This window comes from Stegostoma tigrinum, unplaced genomic scaffold (assembly GCF_030684315.1).
Source record: "Stegostoma tigrinum isolate sSteTig4 unplaced genomic scaffold, sSteTig4.hap1 scaffold_753, whole genome shotgun sequence".
NCBI classification, from domain to species: domain Eukaryota; kingdom Metazoa; phylum Chordata; class Chondrichthyes; order Orectolobiformes; family Stegostomatidae; genus Stegostoma; species Stegostoma tigrinum.
In genome coordinates this window covers 18,869-29,325 of record NW_026728698.1, presented here as the reverse complement: position 1 = coordinate 29,325, position 10,457 = coordinate 18,869, and the positions used below count along the sequence as shown (strand labels likewise).

At 39.7% G+C, this 10,457-nt stretch overlaps 1 non-coding gene across 1 annotated transcript; it reads right to left on the bottom strand.

Annotated features, from left to right (window-relative positions):
• Window positions 1-6,602: 6,602 nt before the first annotated feature.
• trnae-uuc (transfer RNA glutamic acid (anticodon UUC)) lies at window positions 6,603-6,677 on the bottom strand. The gene has a single exon. It is a non-coding gene; the product is annotated as a tRNA-Glu (tRNA).
• Window positions 6,678-10,457: the final 3,780 nt, after the last annotated feature.

The following is a 10,457-nucleotide window of genomic DNA, read 5'->3' as shown; positions in this document are numbered from 1 at the left end:
TTCGGAGTGTGTTTTTGAATGACAGCATGCACAGGTCCTTTGGGTATTTTTTTTTCACCAAGAAGATAACCCAACAAGTCTTTTTGCAGAACACATGGAATTGAACAAAACTGTCAAACATCGACAGCAGGTGCAGAAAAATTAACAAGGACCAGGCTTGAAATAAAGTGAATTGAAAAAAATGAGAATCAAACTTTGAGTGCCTAAGGTAATAGAATAGGTTTTAATGTGATGCAGAAGTTCGTCTGGGCCTCATCCACACTGTCATGTGAACGTACAGACATTATCAGGCAAACAATATAAAAGTGGTCATGAATCAGTCACGGCAGGTGACTAAAACACCACGTGTCACGTGTAGGAGGTAGTGAAATGAAAGAGTAGCTCTCTTGACCAGTAGCAATGGGAGCAAGGCTTTCTGTTTCTGATTCTTTTCAGACAATCTGTCCGAAAATCAGCCAAACTGTCCCAGAGGTCAAAACGAACTTTAAATACAACTTATGATCCACGCAAACTGAGGTTCTGTCACATATTGTACTTCCTGTTACAAAAAATATCATGATTGAAGTTGGTTCAAAACTGACTGTACCGGTGTTTGAATTGATGATAATGCCAGGTGCTTGTTACACATGTTCATCCATAGCCTGAGCATGAGCTTAATAGGGAGCTAACAAAGTGTGGAGCTCGCTGAACACAGCAGTCCAAGCAGCACAGATTATTTTAAATAATAACTTCTGTCCACCCACTTATGAAGAAGCTAACTGCTGTCAACTAATGTAAATATTACAAAGCCTGCTCTGTCAAAACAAAAACCAAATTCAGTTTTCTAAAATCTGATCCTTAACCAAATCTGGCCGACCAATGGCAAAGTCATTATTTTTTAGTTGGAGCTTATTTTTGCTTGTATTATTAAAAAGGCACTGTGGCCATCTCTAGATGAGGAAATGATATTTTTAGGCAACCATTTAAAAATACTTAAAAATGCTGACCAATTGTGTCGGCTTGTTACTGATTTTGTGTTCGTAATAGGATTGTGTATTTGAAAAGAAATTCGAACAAAAAGAAACACATCTCAAAACTTGTACAGTTTACATCTGGATTTGTAGATGCACCCAAAGCACGAGGTCTTGGACATGTTGCGAAAATTGGTCACTCATCAAGTCTTTGCATTTTCCTGTTCCCGTTGGCTTAGCGGCAGTACGATCTGTGCTATTATACGCCAATAAAACACATTTTGATACAACACAATGGAAATGATTCATAGAGCAACCGGCTTTATTCCAATATGTCAGAATTCATGATCACAACTTTGAAACCAACGAAAAGGAAGACGATAATAAATTGGCAGGCTCACTAGCATTCAACAGTAGTTAAAATTGTGGGAGATTTTAAAAACCAAACGAAAATATTTTATCTGCACATTCCTACAATCCAGTTACTTACTTGTTATTCTCAGCTAAGTATAGTTGTGTGAAGAACAGGTCCAGAAACTTCTCGTCTGGGCGAATGATGTAACATTGACAAGCAAACTGCATATATTTAAGACACGAAATGATTTCATATTCCTGAACGAACACAAATAAATAACAAGCTGTTAACAAAATGTTAAAATTGCCAGAAGTGTAACTGCTATATCCTACTCAGTGGTACTTTAAACAGCATCAATAACTTTATTCCAACCACACGGTAAATCATGTCACAAAAATATTTCTGCTTTGGAAATAAATGACATTTATGTGACTTTTCAAGGATAAACTTCTGTACAGATTATCCAGGATGGTTTCAGGTCACAAATTCATGATTCAATGATGGATTTTTTTTCAAAGAAGTATTAGGGATTCACCTCAGAACCAGAAGCTGATTTAGGTTGAAGGCAAGAAACATTATGAAAGATCATTTATCCAAGCAAAAGAAATTCTGCAAAGTACAAAATAAGTGGCTGGTCTATCGTAATTGATACCAAGGCAGATGGTGAACATGTTGAGTTAATTTTTCAAAGTTGCGGTATCATAAAATTTACGGGCCATGTGCCGCTAGAAGTTACTGGACTATTTTCTTTCAATCACATTGGCTTCTTGGTTGAACCTTGTCACGATTTGACATGTAAAGAGGGGCAGAACTCTCAAAGTCAAATGTTGATAACGTTACTTTTAAGTTGTAAAGTGCATGCCAGTTTTCAACAGATCAGTTGAAATAAACACTTGAAGCATCATCCATGAGAAATGACGGGCTATTTGACAGATGACACTCTGTGCTAATTAAGTGGAGTCACACAGCGTTGGATGCCTATTTTGCATCCCAGCTGATTTTACACCACAGGGCCCAGCTTGGCAAATTCGGCGTCAGTTGTTTCTGATTGCAACCTATTCTATTCATAGGTTAGATTAAAATGGCACCTCAAGTTACAGTTTTGTCAGCAAAACCATGTGACAAACAATGAATTGAACTTTGTATCATGTTAATATTCTCACGCTGTCTGCTGAATGCTGCAGTACAAGACCAAAATATCGTCTGCATGGATTTCCTCTGGGTGCTACTGTTTCCTCCCACAGTCCAAAGATGTGCAGGGGAGGTGGATTCCCATGCTAAGTTGTCGATAGTGCCCAGGGATGTTGAGGTGAGGTGGGTTAGACATGGGGAATGGGTCTGGATGGGATGCTCTTCCGAGGGTCAGTGTGGACTTGTTGGGCCAAATAGCCGGTTTCCACCCTATAGGGATTGTACGATACCCTCAATAGTAACCATGGCAACAGAGATATTTCAGAAGTTGGTCTTACCAAATTCAGAAATATGGAATCAAATGCCCAGTCAGTGACGACCCCAACGGCTGCACTCCCTCACTTTCTGATCTTCCATAAGTAACCGATGCCTCTCTTCTGACGGAAAATTCCAACTAATATGGAGAGATTATTTACTCAGTCTCTTCGATAATGAAATAGCTTCCATTGCACCCAGACTAATTTCACAACATCTTCATTCACAGAACACCAGGAAGGTCCTGGACCTGGTTGTGAATGCTGAAAGGTAACTTGCATCATAACAGCAGTGCAAAAACAGGCCATTTGGCTGAACTGCTCCATGCTGCTCTTTACACTTCTCCCACCATGCTCCAAATTCTTAATGTGCCTCTTTGTGCCCTTTCTGACATCTAACTTTCTCTCAAATCCATCTCTGCTATTCTTCTCAACTTGTCCTGGTAGCAGCAGCTTCTGCAATCTGACTGCTGCGAGCAACAAAGCTTCTCCTGATTTCTTTATTGGATTTATTAGTGATCATCCACATTTAAGATGTAGTTGTGGACTCTTCCAACATTCCCCATCAAGCAGAAAAAGCACAACAATATTGAAAGGCACGCTTTTCCCGTTTCATGCATTTACAAACATTTTGCACAGTACAATCACCTTTCGTCTCTTGTCGAAGTTGATCAAGCCATTCTGTAAGAAATAGACATGAACAAAGAAAATTAATTCAATATATATAAAGGTCAAATGGTACTATGAGATCATGAAATTTAACAGATCAGCAGTGAAATACAAACTCTGTAAACTTGTTTCAATTTTAGGAAATAGTCAAAGGTCAAACACAAATGATCGATCATTCCACCAGGTTTATATTTTGGCCATTACATAGAGCCCTTTGTTCCACTCAAATAGATCAGTACCAAGCTGATGCCATTCTCAGCTGCTCAACTGCACAATAGGCAGTGACGTCCAGCTAACAAATTTACCTGTACAAAATAAAAATGATGCCCACTTTATCCAACCTTTAGAAAAACTAAACCTGTATTCAATCAACTGAAAAGCCTTTTGCATGTTTCTTTATTTACATATTGTTTGATTCGCAACACAAAGCATCACATTATTCTCATCAGTATCATTAATCATACTTATTCGTTTCTTTTATTGCTATGAGCAGCTTGCAATGAAACTGTAACAATAGTGCTCATCAGCAAATAAGGAATCCAAATCTTGTAAAACAGACTTACGAAACGATAATTGGGGAAAGCCGAATCCAATTTTGTTAAGTCCGTGAAGAAAGTTCCCAGGAATGGTACAATTCCCTGAACTACACCCTGGAAAAGTGAGGTGAATTTATTTCATCCATTGTGAACGCACTGTCATATTTCCCAAACATACTACTCCATGCCTTCTTTATACCATTTATCATGCAACTAAATCTAATTAGAATCAAAATTTCGGACTCAATTTTTGACACAGTTACACAGTGGAATACAAAGTTAGATCTATAAACGACAGGCAAGTTCGGAGTTTTGATCCCTGATCTGTTAACTGTCAACCAAACTCAATGTTTGTGTAACTTCATCATTTGGAGATTGGAAATTTTCTAAGTACTGTGTGATTTTGCCTGAAGATGGAAACAATTTATCGCACCTGATTTCCAAACGTTTGACTCAGTAAGGTTAACCCTTATTTTTCAAAACTCAAGAATATAATTCTACTCAATGTCTTTTCATAGGACACCTTTCTGACCCCAAGAAATAATTTAATGGTCTCAGACTGCTTAAGGAGCTAAAAGCCTAGGAGATACACCGGAATTGGCAAACTGGAACCAAAACTGACTTTGCGACTGGAAGTATGTGTGATTTTTGAAGAGCATTTTTGCAACTTGAAGCATTCATACAGCAGCATACCACAGCATAAAGTGATGGTTCTTGTTGTGTGTACATGAATTTTCAAGGCACAAAAGCTACAAGTGTGAACAGCAGGTTCACAGGTGCCACAAGAATTGGCGATGTGGTAAACAGCAAAAAGCCTTAGTCTCCAGGATTACACACATGGGCTGGTTAGAAGGCCTGAAAAGAGGCAAATAGAATTCTATCCTGAAAAGTGTCAGGCGAAGTGTTTTGGGAGGACAAATAAGTCAGGACAAGACATGTTAAATGGAAGTTTTAGAAAGTACAGAGAATCACGAGGACCTTGCTGTGCGCATAAGCATATTCATGAAGGCAGGAGGACCTGTGGATAAGGTGGTAAAAGCACCATATTGGATACTTGCCTGAATATAAGAGCAGACGTAAATAAAATTAGTTGAGCCACAGTTAGAACACGGTGTGCCTAGAGACTAAAGCATTTTGCTATTTACCACACCTCCCATTCTTGTGTCATCTGTGAGCCTGATGTTCATACTTGTATCTTTTGTGTCTGGAGCATTAAAGTGCACACAGCAAGAACTATCACTCTACCCTGTGCTACACTGCCGAATGAAAGCTTCAAGTTGCAGAAATGTTCTTCAAAAGTCACGCTTACTTCCTGCCAAAAGCTAATTTTGATTCCAATTGACTAATACAGCTCGGGCGGGAACATTTCAGTTATAGAAAGGGGCTAAATAAGCTGGGACAATCTTCACTGCAACAAAGACACTGAGGAGGAACCTGGTTGAGGTTCAAAGAGTTCTGAGGGATTTGGCTAAGCATTAGTAAAAACTTTATTCCCTGTCTATCAATATCAGGGCTTACAGTTTTAATACAACAAGCAGGCTATTTTGACGGGATTTGTTCAAAAACTTTTCACCCAGAAGTGGTGGGTTTCTGGAACGCACTGCCTAAAAGGGTGGTCCAGGCAGGAACCCTTGAGACACTGAAGAACAATTTTGATGAACTCTTGAAACGCCATTGCCATCAAAACTCCTGGGTGGGGGTAGGGGTTGTGGAATTTTGTAGGAATGATACCTACCGTTGAGGCAGGGGATCCCAGTTCAGTCCAACCTCCTTCAGAATGGAGTCATAAGCTTGGCTGAATGGGTTGACAAAAACGCCAATAAATGCAAATTCTTTGAAGGGGTAGAAAAACAAAGTTGCTGGAAAAGCTCAGCTGCTCTGGGACCATTTGTGAAGAAGAAAACTGTGTTAATGTTTTGGGTCTGGTGACCCTTCATCAGAGCTCTATAAAGGGGTCTTGTGGTTCAGTGGTAGCGTCCCTACCGCTGAGCCAGAAATCTGAGTTTGAGTTCCACCTCTGCCAGACAAGTGTCATCATGTGTCACAACATGTTGATGAAGAATACCTAGAAGGCAATGGGCTAAGTTCTACAAAATGGGATTAGAATAGGTGGGTGCTTTATGACCAGCGCAGACACAAGGGGCAGTGCTGCAAAAATTCTCGTCATGTTGCCTCATTCATGATGGCTAACCGAGTTATTGTGTAACCCGGGTTTAGTTCTTCCTTCGCTACACAAAAAGGGAACACCAGATGAGTACCTGAATCTCTGCCTTTGTGAGCGTCAGCATATTTCAATGCTTCAGCCAAGATGTTGTATTGAGATTAAATTCCATTCCCCACAGTGTAGACACAGGCCCTTCGGCTCACCAATTTCACACCGCCACTTGAAACATCCCACCCAGAACCATCCCCTACAGCTCACACACCCCTGAACACAACCAGCAATTCAGCATGGCCAACCCACCTAGCCTGCACATCTTTGGACTGTGGGAGGAAACCGGAGCACCGGGAGGAAAACCATGCACACACGGGGAGAATATGCAAACTCCACACAGACAGTCACCCGAGGTTGGATTCGAACCTGGGTCCCCGGCACTGTGAGGCCGCAATGCTAACCACCGAGCCACTGAGCCACCCCAAAATGTGCTGCACTGACCGGGAATCGAACCCAGGCCGCAGCGGTGAAAGCGCCGAATCCTAACCACTGGACCACCAGTGATGCTAACCATCTCTCAAAGACAGCAAGAACTGCAAATGTTGGAGTCAGAGTCAATACAGTGTGGTCCTGACCTGACACGTTGATTTTCTTGCTCCTCTCATGCTGCCTGACCTGCTGAGTTCCTTCAGCTCCACACTGTATTGACTGTTATCTTTATCCATCAGACCATGGGAAATGTTTGTGCATACCTGCCTGGCCTCGCAGATTTACTTCCGTTCAATGTAGAAATATTCTACCCACAACCCAACACACTGATAGATATGCAACAAGCAGCATGGTTATAGCTTCAAACATATAACCAAACATGTTCAATGGCTTAAGTAGCAGCAATGCTGATAACTTCCCTTTAGTTACCCGGAGAACTGCTTTACAGCATAGTTATAACAAAGATACACCATTATGGAAAGATAAATCAGATTTACTTGTAAAGCTTCAGGATGAACTGCTTCAACTTGAGAACGTTTCATTCCAATATTAAACATAAAGGGATGATTACCTTCTTCTTTGTTACTTTCAGTGTTTTGTGTGTCAGTATTTCGTTCTCTTTCAAGGTGCTGTTGAGGGCGGCAAATTTTGAAGCTCCATCCTGAAAATGTACATAGAAAACCAGCTATTCATTCACTGCATCTAATCTATATCTCCCATAATATCAAATGAGATAACAGAAGAGATTTCAAAACTCAAGCTTTTACTGTAAAAACATTTTACAACGCTAAAGCCTTATGTCAACATTTGGCCAACTCAAACTCAAGAGGTGATAGCCAGGCAATGATATTTGGAAGTGATATTACAATTTATCCCACGCACAATAGTTTATCACAAAACTAGTATCAATGTTTAACCCATAAAACAATCACTTGGCAACTATTTCAGATTCCCATCCAAGTGTGCAAATCAAATTGTTGGACATGGTGAAGTTGCTGCTTCAAACTGCATTTAAAATGAGGTTTCAAATTATATTTTCTGAGATTTAAAAACACAACAGTGAAAATGATGATTGCTGGCTCACTCAGGTGAAATTCACCAGACAGTCACATTTGGGGAAGTATTTTCAGAAAATACGCTATGGTATATCAAGGTGGTATCTTATCACTACACTCAGTGTCAACTAAGGATCGACAGTAAGTGTTGATATGGTGGCCTTGCGAATGGCACACCCATATAAAGTAAAGCTTAGCAAGCCATATTGCCAGAGAACATCTGTGTAATATGCTTAAAGATTAACGAACCATGCATCGATATTCACTGTACAATCTGGGAGACAGCATTATGGAAGTTAAACAACTGTCCAATCTTGAACTCAGATTTTCCCATGTATATTTATAGAAATTGACACCACAAAAGCAATCATCCTGCACAACACACGTTTTTGATTATTAAAAACAAATCTACTTTTAGATTCAATCCAGATATGAAAAGTAATTTGGAATTCTGCACTGTGCACCAATCGCAAACATAATAAACAAGGTGTGACAGCAGCACCGTAGAAATTATGGAGCCAGCAGATGGACAGCAATGCAAAAACATCGTCAACCTCAACTAGAACTTTCAGCAGTATGAAAAACGGAGTGTCTGTCAAATTGTTAACAACCCAACATGAATGCTGCATTTCGTCCTCTTCAAGTACCACCTTCAAACTGCTTTGATTTAATCTAAGAATGATTCAACAGAAAACTTGCATCTTGCCTCCTTACTGTCCTGGACACACTAGTTTGGTCAAGTGACACCAAAATGTTTATAACTAACAAATTATTTTGTTACTTTGTAAAATTCAGGAACAAAATGACTGGGCAAACAGCATGACAAACAGAGTGAGGAGGAATGTCTCGAAACCTGGGAAAACAATATGCTTTTTGAGAAGGTTTTTGAAGTTAGTTTGAAATGTCAGTGGTGGTCCAAGCTAGTTGAAACTAAATAGTTGATGTCTGAAATGCTCAACAAACAAAGCAATGTGATTATCTCTCACTTCCAATGCAGTAAATATTTATTACCGCAGAGAACAATAAAAGGAAGACATGCTAATTGAACAAAAACACTAACGAGAACCAATTAAAGCTATTCGTGTTTTGCCTTGGCTTTTATTAATTACGAGGCCCTCCAAGTGTGCAAATCAAAAGAAAAGAAAACTGACATATATCCTGCTTTTAATATCATTGTGCAAGTGTTCAAACTTCCAAGATAACGAACACTGAGAAAGATAATCTATGAAGGTTGCATCATGACAGAATGATTTTGGAAGACTTGAGCCAAGTTAGACCATCCATATGTAATACATGTATCCCTTGTTGCATTACTGATTCACAGTATTTGTATGCATTCATACACCAATGTAATTCATTGTAGATATTTTGCTTGAAAATACCTATAATGCCCTGAATATCGATGCACAGTGCCAAATGCAAACGCTTACCTGTTTTTCGCGCTGGCTACTTGTCATTATGTTGCCATCTTCGGAGATGAGATTTGAAAGATCTTCAAATGTTGCCTTTGTGCTCCTAGTCAAGAGAATATAACAAATTACTCTTGACAGAATAGAGTCAAGATTGCAAACAGCTGACATGGAATCTGACAAATAAGCAAGTAATACAGACAGTGAAGGGCAGTGAAGCATTTTTCAAACAATTGCAGTTATTTTAATGAAACAGTTCAGATATGTTTTGACACATCTCTTTGGCAGGTAGAATTTGAACCCAAGAGATATTGGGAACTGCAGATGCTGGAGAATCCAAGATAACTAAGTGTGGAGCTGGATGAACACAGCAGGCCAATCAGCATCTCAGGAGCACAAAAGCTGACGTTTCGGGCCTAGACCCTTCATCAGACAGAATTTGAACCCAGATTATTTCACCCCAGAGATGGAGATGTTACCACTGTGCCACAAAAGCCCTTCATTGCAGTAGTTTTAGGAAATCTCATCACAGCAAGTGAGATTTCACCTCCAAGCTGCCTCAAAATAACAATCATGATCAAATCGTCTACCGCACAGGAATATAAACTACAAGTGCGCACTTCAAAGAGGTCTCGACTGCTTTCTTGGGTGATTAAAATAATTGTGTTCTTTGTATTTCAGGTTCCTATACAAACCTCCAGTTTATATCACCCCGTCACAGCACATCCACAGGAAACTGTCTTACGTTACATCCAACAGCAGATCAGTTTTGGAACACAATAGTTCAATATTTTAAGCTGTCAAACAGTTTTCTTTTTCCACTGTAGAAAATTAACTCCTCACTCCTTAGTGAAAGAATGAAAGATTCTGCCAGTAAGCCAATTGTTAGGATTGCACTGTAGTGCCTCTGGTAATCCTGTCAACACATCTGGAGTGTGAAGATCACTTTGGCAAGTAAACTTGGAGGTGAAACCTGCAAATTCCTACCACATATTTATTAAAAATAATGACACGGCTTTTTCAGAAAAATGACTCACTTTGACACGGCTGCCCAAGTCTTCTGAAACTCTAAGATGTTATTTGCTTGCAATGCACGGGTAATTGCACACACTGAAGAGAAATTTCCCAAAATCCGACATTCCTGTGAGAACATAAAACATGAGTTCTGTGGGAAAAACAGTGGCTCCCCATGACCCAATACCTCAGACATTAAAATGTTCCATCAGAAAAACGTGATCTGCAAAAATAACAGCATTAACAAACGACTTTGTGGGGGCAAAAATTCCACAAATCTTAGCGACTTAAAACTTGATCTTCATTTTTTTTTCCCTCTGAGACATTTCACTCTCTGCCAACACTTGACTCGTTAGACATGGTTACTGACGCCAAAGCAA